At 36.7% G+C, this 15,737-nt stretch overlaps 1 pseudogene; it reads right to left on the reverse strand.

The window, feature by feature from the left end:
• Positions 1–7,619: 7,619 nt before the first annotated feature.
• LOC123389277 lies at positions 7,620–7,776 on the reverse strand (annotated as a pseudogene).
• Positions 7,777–15,737: the final 7,961 nt, after the last annotated feature.

Here is a 15,737-nt window from a genome sequence, read left to right on the forward strand (position 1 = left end):
CCTGGCCATTCCCCTGAGCTTGACTGAAATTTAGTGGGGTTTCTTCCTCTCTATAATTTCCTGACCTCCCTTTTCTTAGAGCATTTATTTTAGAAAACTTGCAATTCTAATTCTTCTCTGCCCCCTTTGAGATGTAAATCTTCTGCAACCTAGAATTGTCTTTCTCAAGAACCTGGGAGTCCTCTTTTTGAAATATAATCTGGGTAGGAGATAGTGCTGCGGTCTCCCGGTCTCTGTGGAAAGGGAGGAGATTAACCTCAATAAGCAACAATTAGCAAACACAGATGGGGCTAATCACATCCACAAACCTTACCCTCACTTTAAAATCTTCCCGTCTTTTGTTTCAGAGGAATTGAGTTCAGTTTCTCTCCTCTTTGCCATAGTCTTGAATAAAGTCTTCCTTTCTTATTTAACTGATGAGGTGCAATTTTTCGTTTACATTTGCCATTATTCTAACTTAAGCACATTTTTAATGAAGTCTCATTCCCTCCCCTCAACACAGGTGTGGCACCTTAGATCTCTAAGTAATTTACCATAGACCTAGTTTGATTGGCTCAAAGAATGAGGATATTGGGGCGCCTGGGTGGCTCAGTCGTTCAGTGTATGCCTTCCGCTCAGGTCATGATCCCAGAGTCCTGGGATGGAGCCCCACATCAGGCTCCTTGCTCAGGGGGAGGCCTGCTGCTCCCTCTCCTACTCACCCTGCTTCTGTTCCCTCTCTGGCTGTCTCTCTTCTCTGTCAAATAAATAAATAAAATATTTTTTTAAAAAATCAGGATATGTTTTGACTACCTGGTGTCCACCAGAGATAAGCCTGACTTAAAAAGGAAAAATGACATGTTCATTGAAAGAGCCCCTATTCAATATTAAAACATTATATAGAGTCATCTCCTGGAGTTGTTCGGTTTATCTCCATCTCCACAGCCTCCTTTTTCCTTAATAAATAGAACAAAAGACATACTGGTGGACATTTCTTGATCTGGTCTTGCACTTTTCCTCTTCCATGTATTCCAGAGGTGTGATACCATTCTCAACTTTCAGATATCTATGTCAGCTCTCTGCTTTGGAAAAAACCAGATCATTTATATTTTTCATAAAGGAGGGAGGTACTCATTAGAGAGCCATAAAATGCTATAGGCAAGCAATTACTTGGGACAACAGAAGGAACAAAAGGGAAGCCATTATGCAAATGTAAGCCATTTAAAGATGGTCCCACCCAGAGGAGATGATGTAAATCACTACTTTGTATACCAAGAAAGGTTGGAAAATCATTTCTGGACTTCTGCTCAGTTCATTCCAGTTCTGTTTGAATACTGTACTCTTAAGGGCAGAACTCTGTCTGATACTTTATAGTTTTCAGAGCACTCGGCAAAAAGACACAGTACATACTTAATAAAATGCCCATTAAACTGAATTTAAATGAATTGTCATGTTTATTAAAGTTAGGCATGTGAAAGTGCTGATGAGCGCTTTTTAGGGTTTTGACAAAGATTTGTTTTGTGCTTGGCCAGGGTATTTAACACAAACAACTACTTGTTTTCTCCAAGCTGATGATTTCATAGCAGTAATCACAGAGGTAGAGAAAATCTTTTTACTTGAACTGACTTTAATGAACACCACATGGAAAATAAAATGGACTGCAGGCTCTAACGGACTGTCCAAGGGCATAATCAGACTGCCATTCCTCTACTGCTGCAAGTTTCAAAGTTTAACAGGCAGTAGTGGAGAAGCAAGCTCTTCATTTATGTGCAAATGACCTTCAAAATGCAGTTTCACGTGCTGCACTGAGCTCCTTTAGTTCAAGTTAACTATCCCAGTCCCTCACAGGCTCTAACAGGCACTCTGCGAAATATTTTCTATGACTGAGCCTCAGTAATAATAGCTTTAAAATCTGTTTTAATAGACATTTTTTTCTGTACCTATTTTGTCTGAAAAGTACAGCTGCAAGTCTGTTTAGAAGGACGCCTATTTTGGAGGTAAAAAGGGCTGTAGCTTAGATTACCCTTGATTCCTATAGCCATATTCTTATTGACCGTGACTCTTATTTGAAATGCCTGTTCCTTCCTTCCATTTGTTAGTAAGTTAAATTGATTCTATCAGTGTGAAGATTAATAGAATAAAAGTCAGCGATCTTAGTTAAAATTCAATCCAAGATTAGCAATTAAGGTTTACCCCTAAAAATACCTTCCAGTTGAGGAACATAGGGAGATGGGATTTCATAGATAGCATTTGCAAAACAAATTCCCACTGAAAATATTTGCACCAGCTTTTTTTTTTTTTTTTTTAGAGGGAGAGAGGGATAGAGAGAGAGGAACAAGTAGGGGGAATAGCAGAGGGAGAGGGAGAAGCAAACTCTCTCCACTGAGCAGAGAGCCTGATGTGGGCTAAATCCCAAGACCCTGGGACCATCACCTGAGCCAAAGGCAGAGGCTCAAGGGACTGAGCCACCCAGGCGCCCCTGCACCAGTCTTTTAACAACAAAGTCAATGTGAAAAGAACAATAAAATGCAGCTGAGAAAGTGGTAACTTTTAAGACTGTCTTTTGAGCAATTCCACACAGAACCCTAAGAATAGCTATTATTGACAAGAAAGTGACCATGCCATCAACTGGTCACTAGTTGATCAACTAGCACAGGAGTAAGCTTTCTGGGGAACCAGTGTTGCAGAGACATAATTAAAAGCAAAACCTTCTTCCAACCCAGAAATCCTCTTCACAAAGGCAGTAGAGAAAGAAAAACACTTTTATTAGTGAAAAGTACCTGTCTGATCTACCGAAACCCAAAGGAGGTGGGTTTGAGTTCTCTCCCTGTTTTTGCTTCTCAGTCTAACGTAGTCCCTGATCTTGCTTGAAGTCAGGATAAACCTGACACATCCTCCCAAGCTGGAGATTTGACTAGAAAATTTGAGGAAAAAAAGTTAAATTTTGCATTTTTTGACTCTACACATGTGTAAGAAAAATGATCTGAATAAACCACATCAGATGATGTTATGGGAATTTTATATTGGATGAGGTCTACTATTTCAAGATTTCTTTATAGTTGGCTAAAACGTGGTGAATTTGGCCATTCTGTTTGATTTATAATGATTATATCTGTTAAGACATTATGTAAATTGTTTGACCATGAAATAATTGGGAGTATTTTATTGGCCAGAGAAGTGAGTTTTTACCCATGTTGCTTGGTATGTAAGGGGCTGGGGGCAGGGGGTGAGGCAACATGCAGATGTGCATACAGCAAGGACCAAATCTCTGGGAGGCAAAATTGCAGACTGGTAGCTTGAATCAACACCATCATTTTAACTAGATCAACCAGTAACTTCAATAGTGCCTATAATTAGCACCTCAATTCCATAGAATGTTCATCATTCTTATGTGTATCTCCTAAGCAGAAGTTGGATTGCTTTGGAATTTTAAAATCTTTCTTTAATCATTTACCAATTTTATTAATCACTTATTGTTTTTTCAAGTAAAAATCACTTTGCCTCAAGGTGAAAATAGTAATGATATAAATAAATAAATAGTAATGATATAAATAGTATATTTATATATAATATACTATTATATTATATATTATATATATATTATATTATATAGTATATTTATAGTATAAATACTATGAAAATAGTAATGTTTAAGGGGTGCCTGGGTTGCTCAGTGCGTTAAGTCTCTGCCTTCAGCTCAGGTCATGATCTGTGGGTTCTGGGATCCAGCCCCACATGGGAATCTCTGCTCAGCAGGGAGCCTGCTTCCCCCCTCTCTCTCTGTCTGCCTCTCTGCCTACTTGTGATCTCTGTCAAATAAATAAATAAATCTTAAAAAAAAAAAAAGAAAGAAAGAAAGAAAGAAAAAAAAAAACTTTAAGCAAGACAGTCTCTTGTTTAAAATGCTTATTCGTCTCCCCAGTGTTTATTTAGGGGAAAATGATAAGGTGAAGGTCTTGAAATATTCTTCTGACTCCCGACTCTCCAGGCATGGTGGCATGATTGACACCCCAGAAGATTTCCTAGACACTCCATTAGATAAGAAGCTAAGTAATGAGTTTCTCATAGAAATCTGAGGTGAAAGCTGTTCAATGGCTGGCTCAATGTTTTTAGCTCTTCAGCAGAAACATAAGTCAAGCTTATAAAGTGATAGCCAGGAGCTAGACCATCATTCCCAGCTGCTTTATCCTTTCCCAGGGTGGGTTTACTCTTGTCAGTTTTCTTGAAGGAGCTTCCTAAACCTCATTCTTGATATTACAGAGCCTCTGCTTCAACATGGGTTTTCGACATAGTATATCATGTCATTGGGAAAGGTGAGAGGGCAGGGTATACAGGGGATTATGTCAACTCATAAGTAATATGTATTGTTTGTAGTTAATGCCTCTCTCTCTCTCCCTCTCCCCATCCCCATGTCTCCCTTCTGCTCGGTATAAATTTACTGCTAATTTTTATACATATACATTAAACCATACTCAAAAACAGTATTTCTAGCATATTACAAACATTGTATGAGAAAAAAAGTGGTATGTGCTGAGTCAAGTCTGTTATGGACTGGAGGCGTCCTACTCAAATTTATGTGTTGAACTACTAACTTCCATGTGGCCGTATTTGGAGACCTGGCTTCTAAAAAAGTAATTATGATCAAATAAGGTCATAAGGTGGAGCTCTAATCTAATAGGACTAGTGACCTTAGAAGAGAGACACCAGAGAGCTCACTCTCTGCTGCACACACTCACCAAGGAAATGCCACATGGGTGCACAGAGAGAAGGCAGCAGCCTTCGGCAACCCAAGTAGGAAACTGACCAGAAACACCAGGCTGCCACCCTGAGCTCAGACTTTCAGCCTCCAGAACTGTGAGATTATAGATTTCTGTTATTTAAGTCATCCAGTCTGTGGCATTTTATTATGACAGCCCAAACTGATTAATACACTGTGTCTAGAAGTTTGTACTCTACCAAACACATAATGACATAGTATATTGAACCAGAACGTTTAATCTATTATTCCTCTGACTTACCTTGAGTAAGGTGATGACAGAGAGTTTTCTAATGGAAGTTTTCTTATGAAATTTTAAATATACTAATATTAAAATATCTATTATCTTTTGAATTATATATTAATAACTAGAAATACATATTTCATATTTGATCAATATATTTGATGAAATATGTATCAATATATTGATATATAAGATGAAATGTATTTATGAGATATAATGCAAAACTGATATAAAACTTTAAGAAAAAAATCAAATTTCAAATCAGTGTAGGTTATTGTACTAGGTTAGTTTGTGTCTTTATTAGGCTCAGCTGAAATTATGTATTTATATTCTCGGAGAACAGGTTTGAGTATTACCATATATATTCATCCTTACATTCTTTTTTGTTTGATGCATACAGATTTCACTTTACATTAGCTGTTTTTATTCAACTTTTTATGATAGTGTAACCTCCTGATCTTTGTTCAGTTTTTTTTTTTGTTGTTTTTTGTGGTGTTTTTTTTGCTGTATTCATAAAGCTAGGTTAAAAATAAGCATTTCAATAATTCCTAAAGATATGTAATTAAATGTGATGGACCTAGCTGACAAATTTAATCACCATATTAGTGCCTGGAATAAGTAGGCCCCTTAAGGAAAGAGAATGCTGTCAGCAGGGTGCCTGGCCAAGGCCTATTTATTCTTGGCTTTGGCACACTGTATAGCAGTGACTCTCAATCCCTGGTTTGCACTATGTGGAGAGTTTTTAAAAATACTGACACATGAAAACCACACTGGATCAAATTAAACCAGAGTCTCTGGGGAGGGAATCCAGTCCTAGGTTTCCTAAAGGCTTTCTGTATAATTCTAAAGCATAGCCAGAGTGGGATCAGTTGCCTTAGAGAGACTTGCTTAAACTCCTATAAATATGTCAGTTTTATATGTATTCTTCTTCCAAAAAAAAAGGAGTCAGTCTTTACCTGAATGGCAAAAAGAAATAGTGGAGAACAAAAGAATGAAACCAAAGTTGGTGATGTCAGGAAGAACACAAAAGCGACAAATGGATCAAAGTCTAAAATGTATTAAATAATGGTATAAAGTTAAACCATGTGTTTTAATGGTTTCTTTGTAACAGTGGTTCACAAATATTTGGTCTTGGAACCCCTTGATAGTCTCATAAATTAATGTGATTACATCAACAGATTTATACTATTTTTGAAATTAGTGGGGCTACCTGGGTGGCTCAGTCCATTAAGTGCCTGCCTTCGGCTCAGGTCATGATCCCAGAGTCTTAGGATCAAGTCCCCACAAGGGCTTCCTGTTCAGTGGGGAGCCTGCTTCTTCCCACTCCCTCTCCCTCTGTTTTCCCCTTACCCTTTCCCCTGCTGTGCTCTTTCACTCTCAAATAAATAAAGTCTTTTAAAAATAAATAAAATACAGATATTCATAACTTTTATATATATTAAGCTACTTACAAATAACAGTAATAAACCCATGACAGTTTCACATTAAAACATATTATTTATGAACAATTACTATGTTTTCCAAAACAAATATAATAAGAAGAGTTTTATTATTTTTATACATTTAATAACTGCCTTAATAGAGACAGCTGGATCCTCCTATTTGTTTCTGCATTCATTATATTGCTATATATTGTTTTGCTTGAGCTATATGAGAGAAGTCTGGCCATACACTGATAAGTGGTTGGAAGAAAGAGAAGTATTTTAGTAACCTTTTTAGATGATTGTGGATACTCTTCTTTGACACTTCACCAAAACAGGGCAATTGATAGTCTCAAATCCAGCTTGGCAATTAACTTTTAAGAAACCATGTTTCTCACAATGATCTTTTTGTACTGAGTCTATCTTATAGGTTAAATGGATCTTTTACCAATTACTTTGGTCAGTTGGAAAATATTGTTTCACTGAGTTATGCAGAGCTTCCCAATACTGCCTTTTCATTATGCAATATCAAAAAAAAATCACATGCATTAATATCACTCCTTATCTCATCAGAAAAGTCAGTAAAAACTGCAAAGTAGTCAAATTAATGGTGGCAAACACAAGTTTTTAAAAATACTAATTTTCATTTAAAAGTTCAAATACATACATTAACAAACCTATGTATTTTCCTGAAGTGATAGACTCACTTTATTTTTGAGAAAATGTCTGCCCCAACTCTCAGTACCATAGTTTGTCATTTTTCTTAGAGAGACTTGCTTAAACTCCTATAAATATGTCAGTTTTATATGTATTCTTATATGTATTCTTTATATGTTCCTTAAAGGAAGGAGTTCAGTTAAAAATGAAGCTAGTTCAGCTCACAGCACAGTGTGATTTCCTTAAGACAGACCAAGAACCTGAGTGTGCAAAGAAAGTGCTATCAGAAACCCCTCCCAATTTTATCATACAGAATATTAAAAAGACATGTAACTCAGGGATCAGTATTTAATAAAGTTAATAATAACCACTGCTTTTTCAAGGGTGAGTATTTAATAAAGTTAATAATATCCACAGCTTTACTTAGGGATATCCCTAAGTAAAACAGTGTGTGTGTGTGTGTGTGTGTGTGTGTGTGCACGCGCACACACATGTACTTCCTTTAACTGCAAGTGCATGGTGACGGAAAATACAACTACTAGTACAGTTTGGTGCCACCTCCTTGATTCATGTTCAAGTGCCAGCAGTTTTCTCCACTTTTGGTTTGCACTATCAGTACAAATGTCAACATAGCAAAAAATTGCAAATTCTTCTTCAATTAGCAATAATTGCATCTCAGATAAACCTCATTGGCTATGATACTGCCACTGCACAAAGCTTCATATTATTGTGAAAACTTTTTAACCAGCCACTGAAACAGTCTGGGGACCACCAGGAATCCACAGCTACGCTTAGAAAATGACTACTTTACAGTGCTACCTCAGTCCAGGATTTTGTGTTACAGTACAATCATAATAATATTACACTGTATTTGTTTATATTTTTGTATCAGTATCTTGTAGTTTTATAAAGGGTCTTCACAATACTCTCTTGCTATAATTATAGTGTAATAATATAAAGTTTTTAGCCAATTGATCTCGTAAACAATAACAATAATGAAGAAACTGAAATCAAATGTCCAGAAGTACAAATGGGATATAAATATACTAGCCCTTCTGCTATGTCAGAAAGATTCCAAAATATCCATAAAGTTGTTCCTTAAATATCTTCAGTGGGTGTAGTAAGATACCATTCTGGAAATTTCCATTGCCTTTTCCCCTATTATTCAAAGAGCACTCCTTACTACAGCTTCAACCCATTATACCATGTTCTGTCCTTATCAACTAATAGAATAATTGCTATTTAACTGTATAATACACCTTTATATACCTGAGAGCTATCATACCTTCCTTTAGTGTTGTTTCTCTGTCCAAGAGAGACAATGCTCAAATTTTCAGAACTCTTTGAGTTTTACAAATTGCCTATAAATTTTGTGGTGAATGTGTATATATCTATCCCCACTTATTAATCTGTATATTCCAAGTTTTCAGTTAGAAATTCTCCTTGAAAGTGGTGCCTGGGTGGCTCAGTGGGTTAAAGCCTCTGCCTTTGGCTCTGGTCCTGATCCCAGGGTCCTGGGATTGAGCCCCGCATCAGGCTCTCTGCTCAGCAGGGAGCCTTCTTCCCACCTTCCCACCCCCCTGCCCCACCGCCTGCCTCTCTGCCTACTTGTAATCTCTGCCTTTCAAATAAATAAATAAAATTTTAACAACAACAAAAAAGAAATTCTCCTTGAAAAAGACAAAATTGCCACATAAATGATAAGCACTTTGGTGGGAGGTTCTGAAATAAGTTCACAGTATCACATTGTGAAAGATTTTGAATCCTCCATACATAAAATTAAAAGAAAAAATAGTATCTTTGATTTTTCAGTTGTTTTATTGTGTATATATTTATAGGTTCATTTACATATGTGTGAAACTTCATTTGAAACTAGTATAAATGATCTATAAATAATATATGTAGGTATATACAAACAGATGATTAATCATTTATATATACATTGATGCAGTAGCATGTATGTGTATGAGTGGCTCTGTGTGTGGGTGTGTGTGTGTGGGGGTGTGTTGCCTGATGGAATTTCATTTTTTTCTTAATTTTATATTTTTATATTTTTTTCAGTGTTCCAAGATTTGTTGTTTATGCACCACACCCAGTGCTCCATGCAATACATGCCCTCCTTAATACCCACCACCATGCTCACCCAACACCCCACCACCCCCGTCCAAAACCCTCAGTTTTTTTCTCAGAGTCCACAGTCTCTCGTGGTTCATCTCCCCCTCCGATTTCCCCCAACACCCTTTTCCTCTCCTTCTCTCAGTGTCTTCTGTGTTATTCCTTATGCTCCACAAGTAAGTGAAACCATATGATAATTGGCTCTCTGCTTGACTGATTTCACCCAGCATAATCTCCTCCAGCCTGATGGAATTTCTAAGAATTTTTAAGTCAGGAACAGCTAGTTAGCTAAGTTTAATTTTGTATGTTTTTTACTTTTTTCTAAATTCTCTTTTACTTGCTCATGATTATTTGATAGTTCTTAAGTCCTTACACACCTATACCTCATTTGATTTCCTCAACAACCCTGAGACATAAGAGGATGTGGCTGGCAACTACTATTCCCCCCTTCTTCATTATCTGAAACTCTAATTTTCTTCAAGGTAGCAATAGCACAGTTTATTTCCCAGCCTCCTTTACAGCTAGAACTGTCCACATGATATGAATATGATCTATGGCCACTGAAATGTGATTCAAACTCTGCTGGGGAATCACTGGAAAAGTGTGGGCTACTACTGATGTAGGCTTGTCTCTTTTTCATTGTCTCTCACCTTTTTTGCCTGATGTTATGGGTGCTTTAACTGAAGTCTACCAATTATCTTGCAAGCATGAGGAAATACCACAGGGACACAGGGGTCTTGGCCTCAATATTCTTGGGCCACTCTATCTGCTCTGGCTTATCCTATTAGTTCTTATGTGATGAAAACATTATACACATTTTTGGTTACCTGCTGCAAAATATATTTCCTAATGGACACAGAGGGTGAGCATTATGAATTTATTTATATAGATAAGGAAATTGAGGCCAGTTTGTTTTATAGCTATAGGACTGGTACCTGGCAAATCACAAATGGGAAAAATCTGAAAAAGAGGATAAATCAGTCCCGTATACTTAGGGGAAGTTCATCTAATAAACATGTGAGATAGGGAATTTGTTTACCTTTTTTTAAAATTTTTTATAAACATATAATATATTTTTATCCCCAGGGGTACAGGTCTGTGAATCGCCCAGTTTACACACTTCACAGCACTCACCAAAGCACATACCCTCCCCAATGGGAATTTCTTAACCTTTAATCTGATTTGTTTATAAAATAAAACTCTGATTTCCATTACTTTCCTGCTTTCTTTTCACTAGCTTTTGTAAAGAGGTAGGATTACAGACCTGATGTATCTAGTAGAGAAAAAATAGTTGGTCAGGGCACCTGGGTGGCTCAGTTGGTTAAGTGTCTGCCTTCAGGTTGGGTCATAATCTCAGGATTCTGGGACTGAGCCCCACCTTGGGCTCTCTGCTCAGTGGGGACTCTGCTTCTCCTTCTCCCTTTCCCTCTGTGCTCCTTCTCTCTCAAAAAGATAATAAAATCTTTAAAAAAATAGTTGGTCATGATGAGCCATAACTTTCTCATATTTCTGACTATGTTTTTCTTAGACTATTTGACCTTCTTCAAATTCTCCATAAACTTTCATGCCATTAAGATTTTTCTTATCCAAGTTTAAGAATGAAAGTAAGGATTGGGAATAATACTGCTTTTAGTCCAACATTTGCTAACTAGGGTTTCTAAACTGTAGATCATGAAATCAATTTAGTGGGTTGTGATTAACAATTCACAAAATGAAATCAAATACAATATAAAAGAATGCAATGGAATAGAAATATCAGAGTATATCATAATGTACTAATGTTTTTTCAATAAATATATTCACTCATTTATCAATTCAACAAATATTTGTTGAGCACCTATTATATTCCTTGCACTGGCTTATATGTACATGTATTTACTGGGTCATGTAAAAATATTCTATTTGTGATTTAGTCACATTTATTTCAGATATCTGAGATCCCTCCCTATTAAGCTACTCCTTATGGGAGAATTATATTTCCTGCCCCATAGACATTGCATTTGGCTACATGACTTAATACGGTCAATTAAATCTTAGAAGTGATGTTTAATCTTCCAAGCAGAAGATTTAAAAGTTATCTTATCACTCTACCTCTGCTCTTTTTCTCTGCCATAAATTTGATAACATCTCATTAGAAACTGACCCATCGGCCTGGGTCATGGAATGAAAATAGCCTTCAGTAGGACTGCCGTCAATTCCCAATTATAGATGATAGGAGCAAAATCAAAGCTTTTTTTCTAAAAGAAGATAGAAACTTGAGGGTCATTTGCTGCCACAACCTACTGTGGCCTAAACTAACTCTATCGGCTTGACAGACACTGAACAAGAATGCCTTGGTGTGAGGGGAAAACACTGTGAGTGTGATTGCATGGAGACAACAACAGTAATCCTACTCCCAGGACGTGGGACAAAGGGTCTCAAGCCAAGAAAACCCAGTTATAGAGAATGATGTGTATATAAACAGAAAAGTGTATGTGAGAGTGTGATAAATAGTCATAAGGGAATACTGTGATCAGGAATGTTAATTATGAATACATGCAAATAAACAAATGAGAAGAAAAAAATTCCAAAACTGGCATCCATTTGGATATAAAAATTCAAAATAAGGTTATTTCTATGAACATCTTGCCATCTTTGACTAGATATCTTTCAGCACACTTATAATGTATATCATTAAAAATATGTCAGAATAATTTTGTTCTTTTGTTTGATTACCAAAATAAACTCCAGTCTTCATAGTTTCAGATTTGCACTGCCTGTTCTTATGGCTACAACATAATAAAAAAAAAATTACAAGGAATAACTGTCAGACCTGAGGATGTCCTCTCAGTTTACAAAAGCCTGTATCTCTTCTCCTTTGAAACTATAATACAGGTCTACTTAAAAGGTTTGTTGGGTCAAATTTTTCAATCTGACAGGTCTCCAAATTTGGCCTGATGCAAGAATTCAGTTAATGAAATTTAAAGCAGCCTCATTTTCATCCTTTTTTTAAACACAACTATGTATTAGAAATCTGGCAAAGGCTTCTGTCAAATTGAACTATTGAACTCAGGGCAGTAAAAGTCCCTCCCCAGGCAAGAGATTTAAATCATTTTCAAAGTTAATTTCCTGCTCCCAGATGGAGAACAAATCTAATTGGGTTTACTTCATTCTTCGGATGAACAGGAAAATGTCACTTGCATACTCAAAAAGGAAAACGAAAATCTCAGGGAAGGCAGTCTCTAATCCACAACACAGCAAACAAAGGTGATTCTGAAATTGAAAGTATGGGGTCATTTTGAATCTAAAAGCAGATCTGAATTTAATCTAGACAAACCTCCAAGCTTGCATCCAACCTAGTTTTGTTCAGAGTGTGCCTGTTCACAACTGAAATACACACATAGGAATTTAAAACTTCATTTTAAAGGGGGAAAGGGGGTGGAGGGGACACAGCTTCTAGTCCTAAAAAGGTAGTTGAGTAAACTGCCTGAGCTTTCATTTGTGAAATGAGGCTAGAACCTTCCAAAGCCCTATGGATGCTGGTAAAATGTTGCTCTTTATTGGCTACAGCTTCAATATAAGATAGGATGAGTTAATGTTTGAATCACAAAACAATGGGACTATAGAAAAAGTAAAATAAGTCTTCTTGTTCTTAATTTAAGAGCTGCTGGATTCTATTTAAAGGTCTGTTTCTATGTACCTAGGAAAGATTCACATTAGCTGTCACGCAGACACTGAGTACCTGTATCTCTCAACCGTGCACTTTCTTGCTGACAAAAGTGTTGTCAGCAAAGAAGCGAGTATGTCATTAGATCTTCATGAAGCAGGTTAACACTAGCTGGGCTTCTCTCTACCACATAAGGCTTTGCTTGACTTTCAAGGGAAAGATGTTACAATCTAAAACGGGAGACATTTTCCTAAGTGGCCTATTTAACTCCATCTCCGTTATTACCTCTGAAGTCAACAAGACAAAGAAATTATTCTGAATGCGCTGCAATACACTTGGTAGTATTAAAGTTCATTCTGACAAGCATAAAGCAGGAAAACAGTTATGCTTCAAATTGATGGTGAAGAAAAGACCTTCAGAGTTGAAGAAAGGATTTCATTCACTCTTTGTTTTCAATGTTAATTCCAGTTGTGGGATTCCAATTTATTGTTTAAAGTAAGTCTGTCTGTCTTAATCCATTACTTAATACAAAGCATGTCCAGACAATTAAAAATAAATTGTCTGTGTCTAATGAGCAGAATATTCAAAATCAATAACATAAAAATTGATAGATTAAAAAAAGAATATCAGGGATCTATTCTCTCTTTTGAAACACAGATGCTGCTCAGTCAAAACAAGGTACGTTTTAAGGCATGACCATGAGTCATGAATCATCACAAGCATTCTGTTGGAGCAAAAATACCAAAAGCAGAGAGGAAAAAGTAACAGCATTCTTGAGAACCTCATTCTATGCCAGGTAGGGGGTGAAGCACATTTTTTTGCCTGCAAAAATCTCATTTAGTCCTTACTGCAATTTCCATTAAACAAAATTCTAAGACAGTGCCTCCAGGGTCATAAAATAATGAATGGTGAATGTAGCCCAGCTCCTTACTAAAGAGCACTTATACTTTGTATGATACTATCACTTTTTTAGGAGGACTAAAATAGAATTATTTTGTTGTTCCAGAAGCAGGCAAATGTACAAAAATGGATGGAATATATTGAAAAAGTTTATCTTGAAAAATATTTGTATATCTTGGATAGAACTACACATTAATTAGCAAACTTGACTCCCCAAGCTTGGGGTTCTAATTCTGGAGTTGCATTAGATTATGGTAGGTTCTTTAATTTTCGCTGCAAAATAAGCTTTTACTAACCATTTACTTAATAGAAAATATGTGTGACAATAAATACACTTAAGATATAGGGAGTTTACTTTTTAAACTTTACACATATTATCGAATCATAAGGGTATGAGATTTCGAAGGATAAGGTTGCAAAAAGAATGGCATTCGTTTTTTACTAGTCAGTAAAAAAATTAAAAAAAGCTGTCGTTATGACATTAGGATGGTCTCACTATGTATATTATCTTGGATTTTTATTCTGTGTAGTTACAGGTTAATAATTTGCTCTCATCTACAGTCATGGAATCAAAACTTATTTGTATACCTTCAGTTAAAAAAAAAAAAACTGCCAAGATATTTGAAATTTGGCACTAGAACTGCCACAAGTAGAATCTGGCTATTAAGTATAATTAATAAGAAATAGCTTAATTAAGGAAAATGTTTCTTAGGCAGACTCTTAACAGTCCCAAGGACACAAGCTAAATCCTATGCAAATACTTTGCTACTACTGCATTTGGGCAGGACAGTTTTTGTTGGAAGAAGGGAGAATCCTGTGTACTGTACAGTATCATACATTACAAGGTGTTTGTGTTTGGCAGGGTCCCTGACCTCTACACATTCCATGCTAGTAGCCCCTGTCCAGAATGACAATGGAAAATGTCTCCCCACACTGCCAGTTGCAGAGTTGCCCTCAATTGAGAACCACAGCTCCATGTTTGAAGACCACTTTTTAAAAATAAACATCTAACGGGGTGCCTGGGTGGCTCAGTGGGTTAAAGCCTCTGCCTTCGGCTCAGGTCATGATCTCAGGGTCCTGGGATCGAGCCCTGCATCGGGCTCTCTGCTCAGCGGGGAGCCTGCTTCCTTCTCTTTCTCTGCCTGCCTCTCTGCCTGCTTGTGATCTCTCTCTGTCAAATAAATAAATAAAATTTAAAAAAAATAAAAAAATAAACATCTAACTATTTAAATTAAACGACATTTGCAGATTCAGCAATGGGTAGACAATAATGAGACCATTTGGAAATTCTTGTGAGTTGTATTCAGCCAATTTTCCAGGAAAATTACTTAAATTCATCAAGGAGATAGACTAGATATAATTCATTTTCCCCTGAAATTATTTTTAAGATTCTATGTCCCAGGCACTATATGCTACTGGAATTATACACTGAGAGCAAAATTTTTTATCTGAAAAATCATGAATGATAAGCTATTAGAAGTAGCCAAAACATTAAATAGGATGCCATTCCGTGTTTCTTAGCAGGCACAGGATGTATCCAGACTTGCCTCACTGCTCCATGATGTAATTCAACACACAAACCTTTTCTATTTCTTTGCTTGTCCCGGATGAGTGTGTTGGCTTTTTTCCTAAAGCCTTGTAGAGAGAAGGCAGTTTCATCGGGTGCATATTCACAGAAGGCAGCAAGAGGTAAGAGGCCACCGAATGGGTCTAATTCAGCCACATCTGTCCCCTTTTACAAGGTAATTAAATACCTTCTCAGAAACCTCATCAGAAAACTCCTGTTTAGAGCTTACTGGCCTCGCTTCGGTCCTTTGGCTGCATGAGTTGTTCATGGTACAGGCAAATTAAGGAAGAGTGAGAAATAGGATCATTATTACTGCCTAAGACAATCACAGCCCAAAACCTGAGGTGAAAAAATATCACCTCTTGGTTTCCAAATCCAACTTCTGTTAGCCGGGAAGTGGGGGGAGATTTGTGGCTATTAACTACACATGGTGAGGGTGACAACAGCAACAG

The sequence above is a fragment of the Mustela putorius genome, unplaced genomic scaffold (assembly GCF_011764305.1).
Source record: "Mustela putorius furo isolate JIRA1106 unplaced genomic scaffold, ASM1176430v1.1 tig00003969_pilon_pilon_pilon, whole genome shotgun sequence".
Lineage (NCBI taxonomy): Eukaryota > Metazoa > Chordata > Mammalia > Carnivora > Mustelidae > Mustela > Mustela putorius.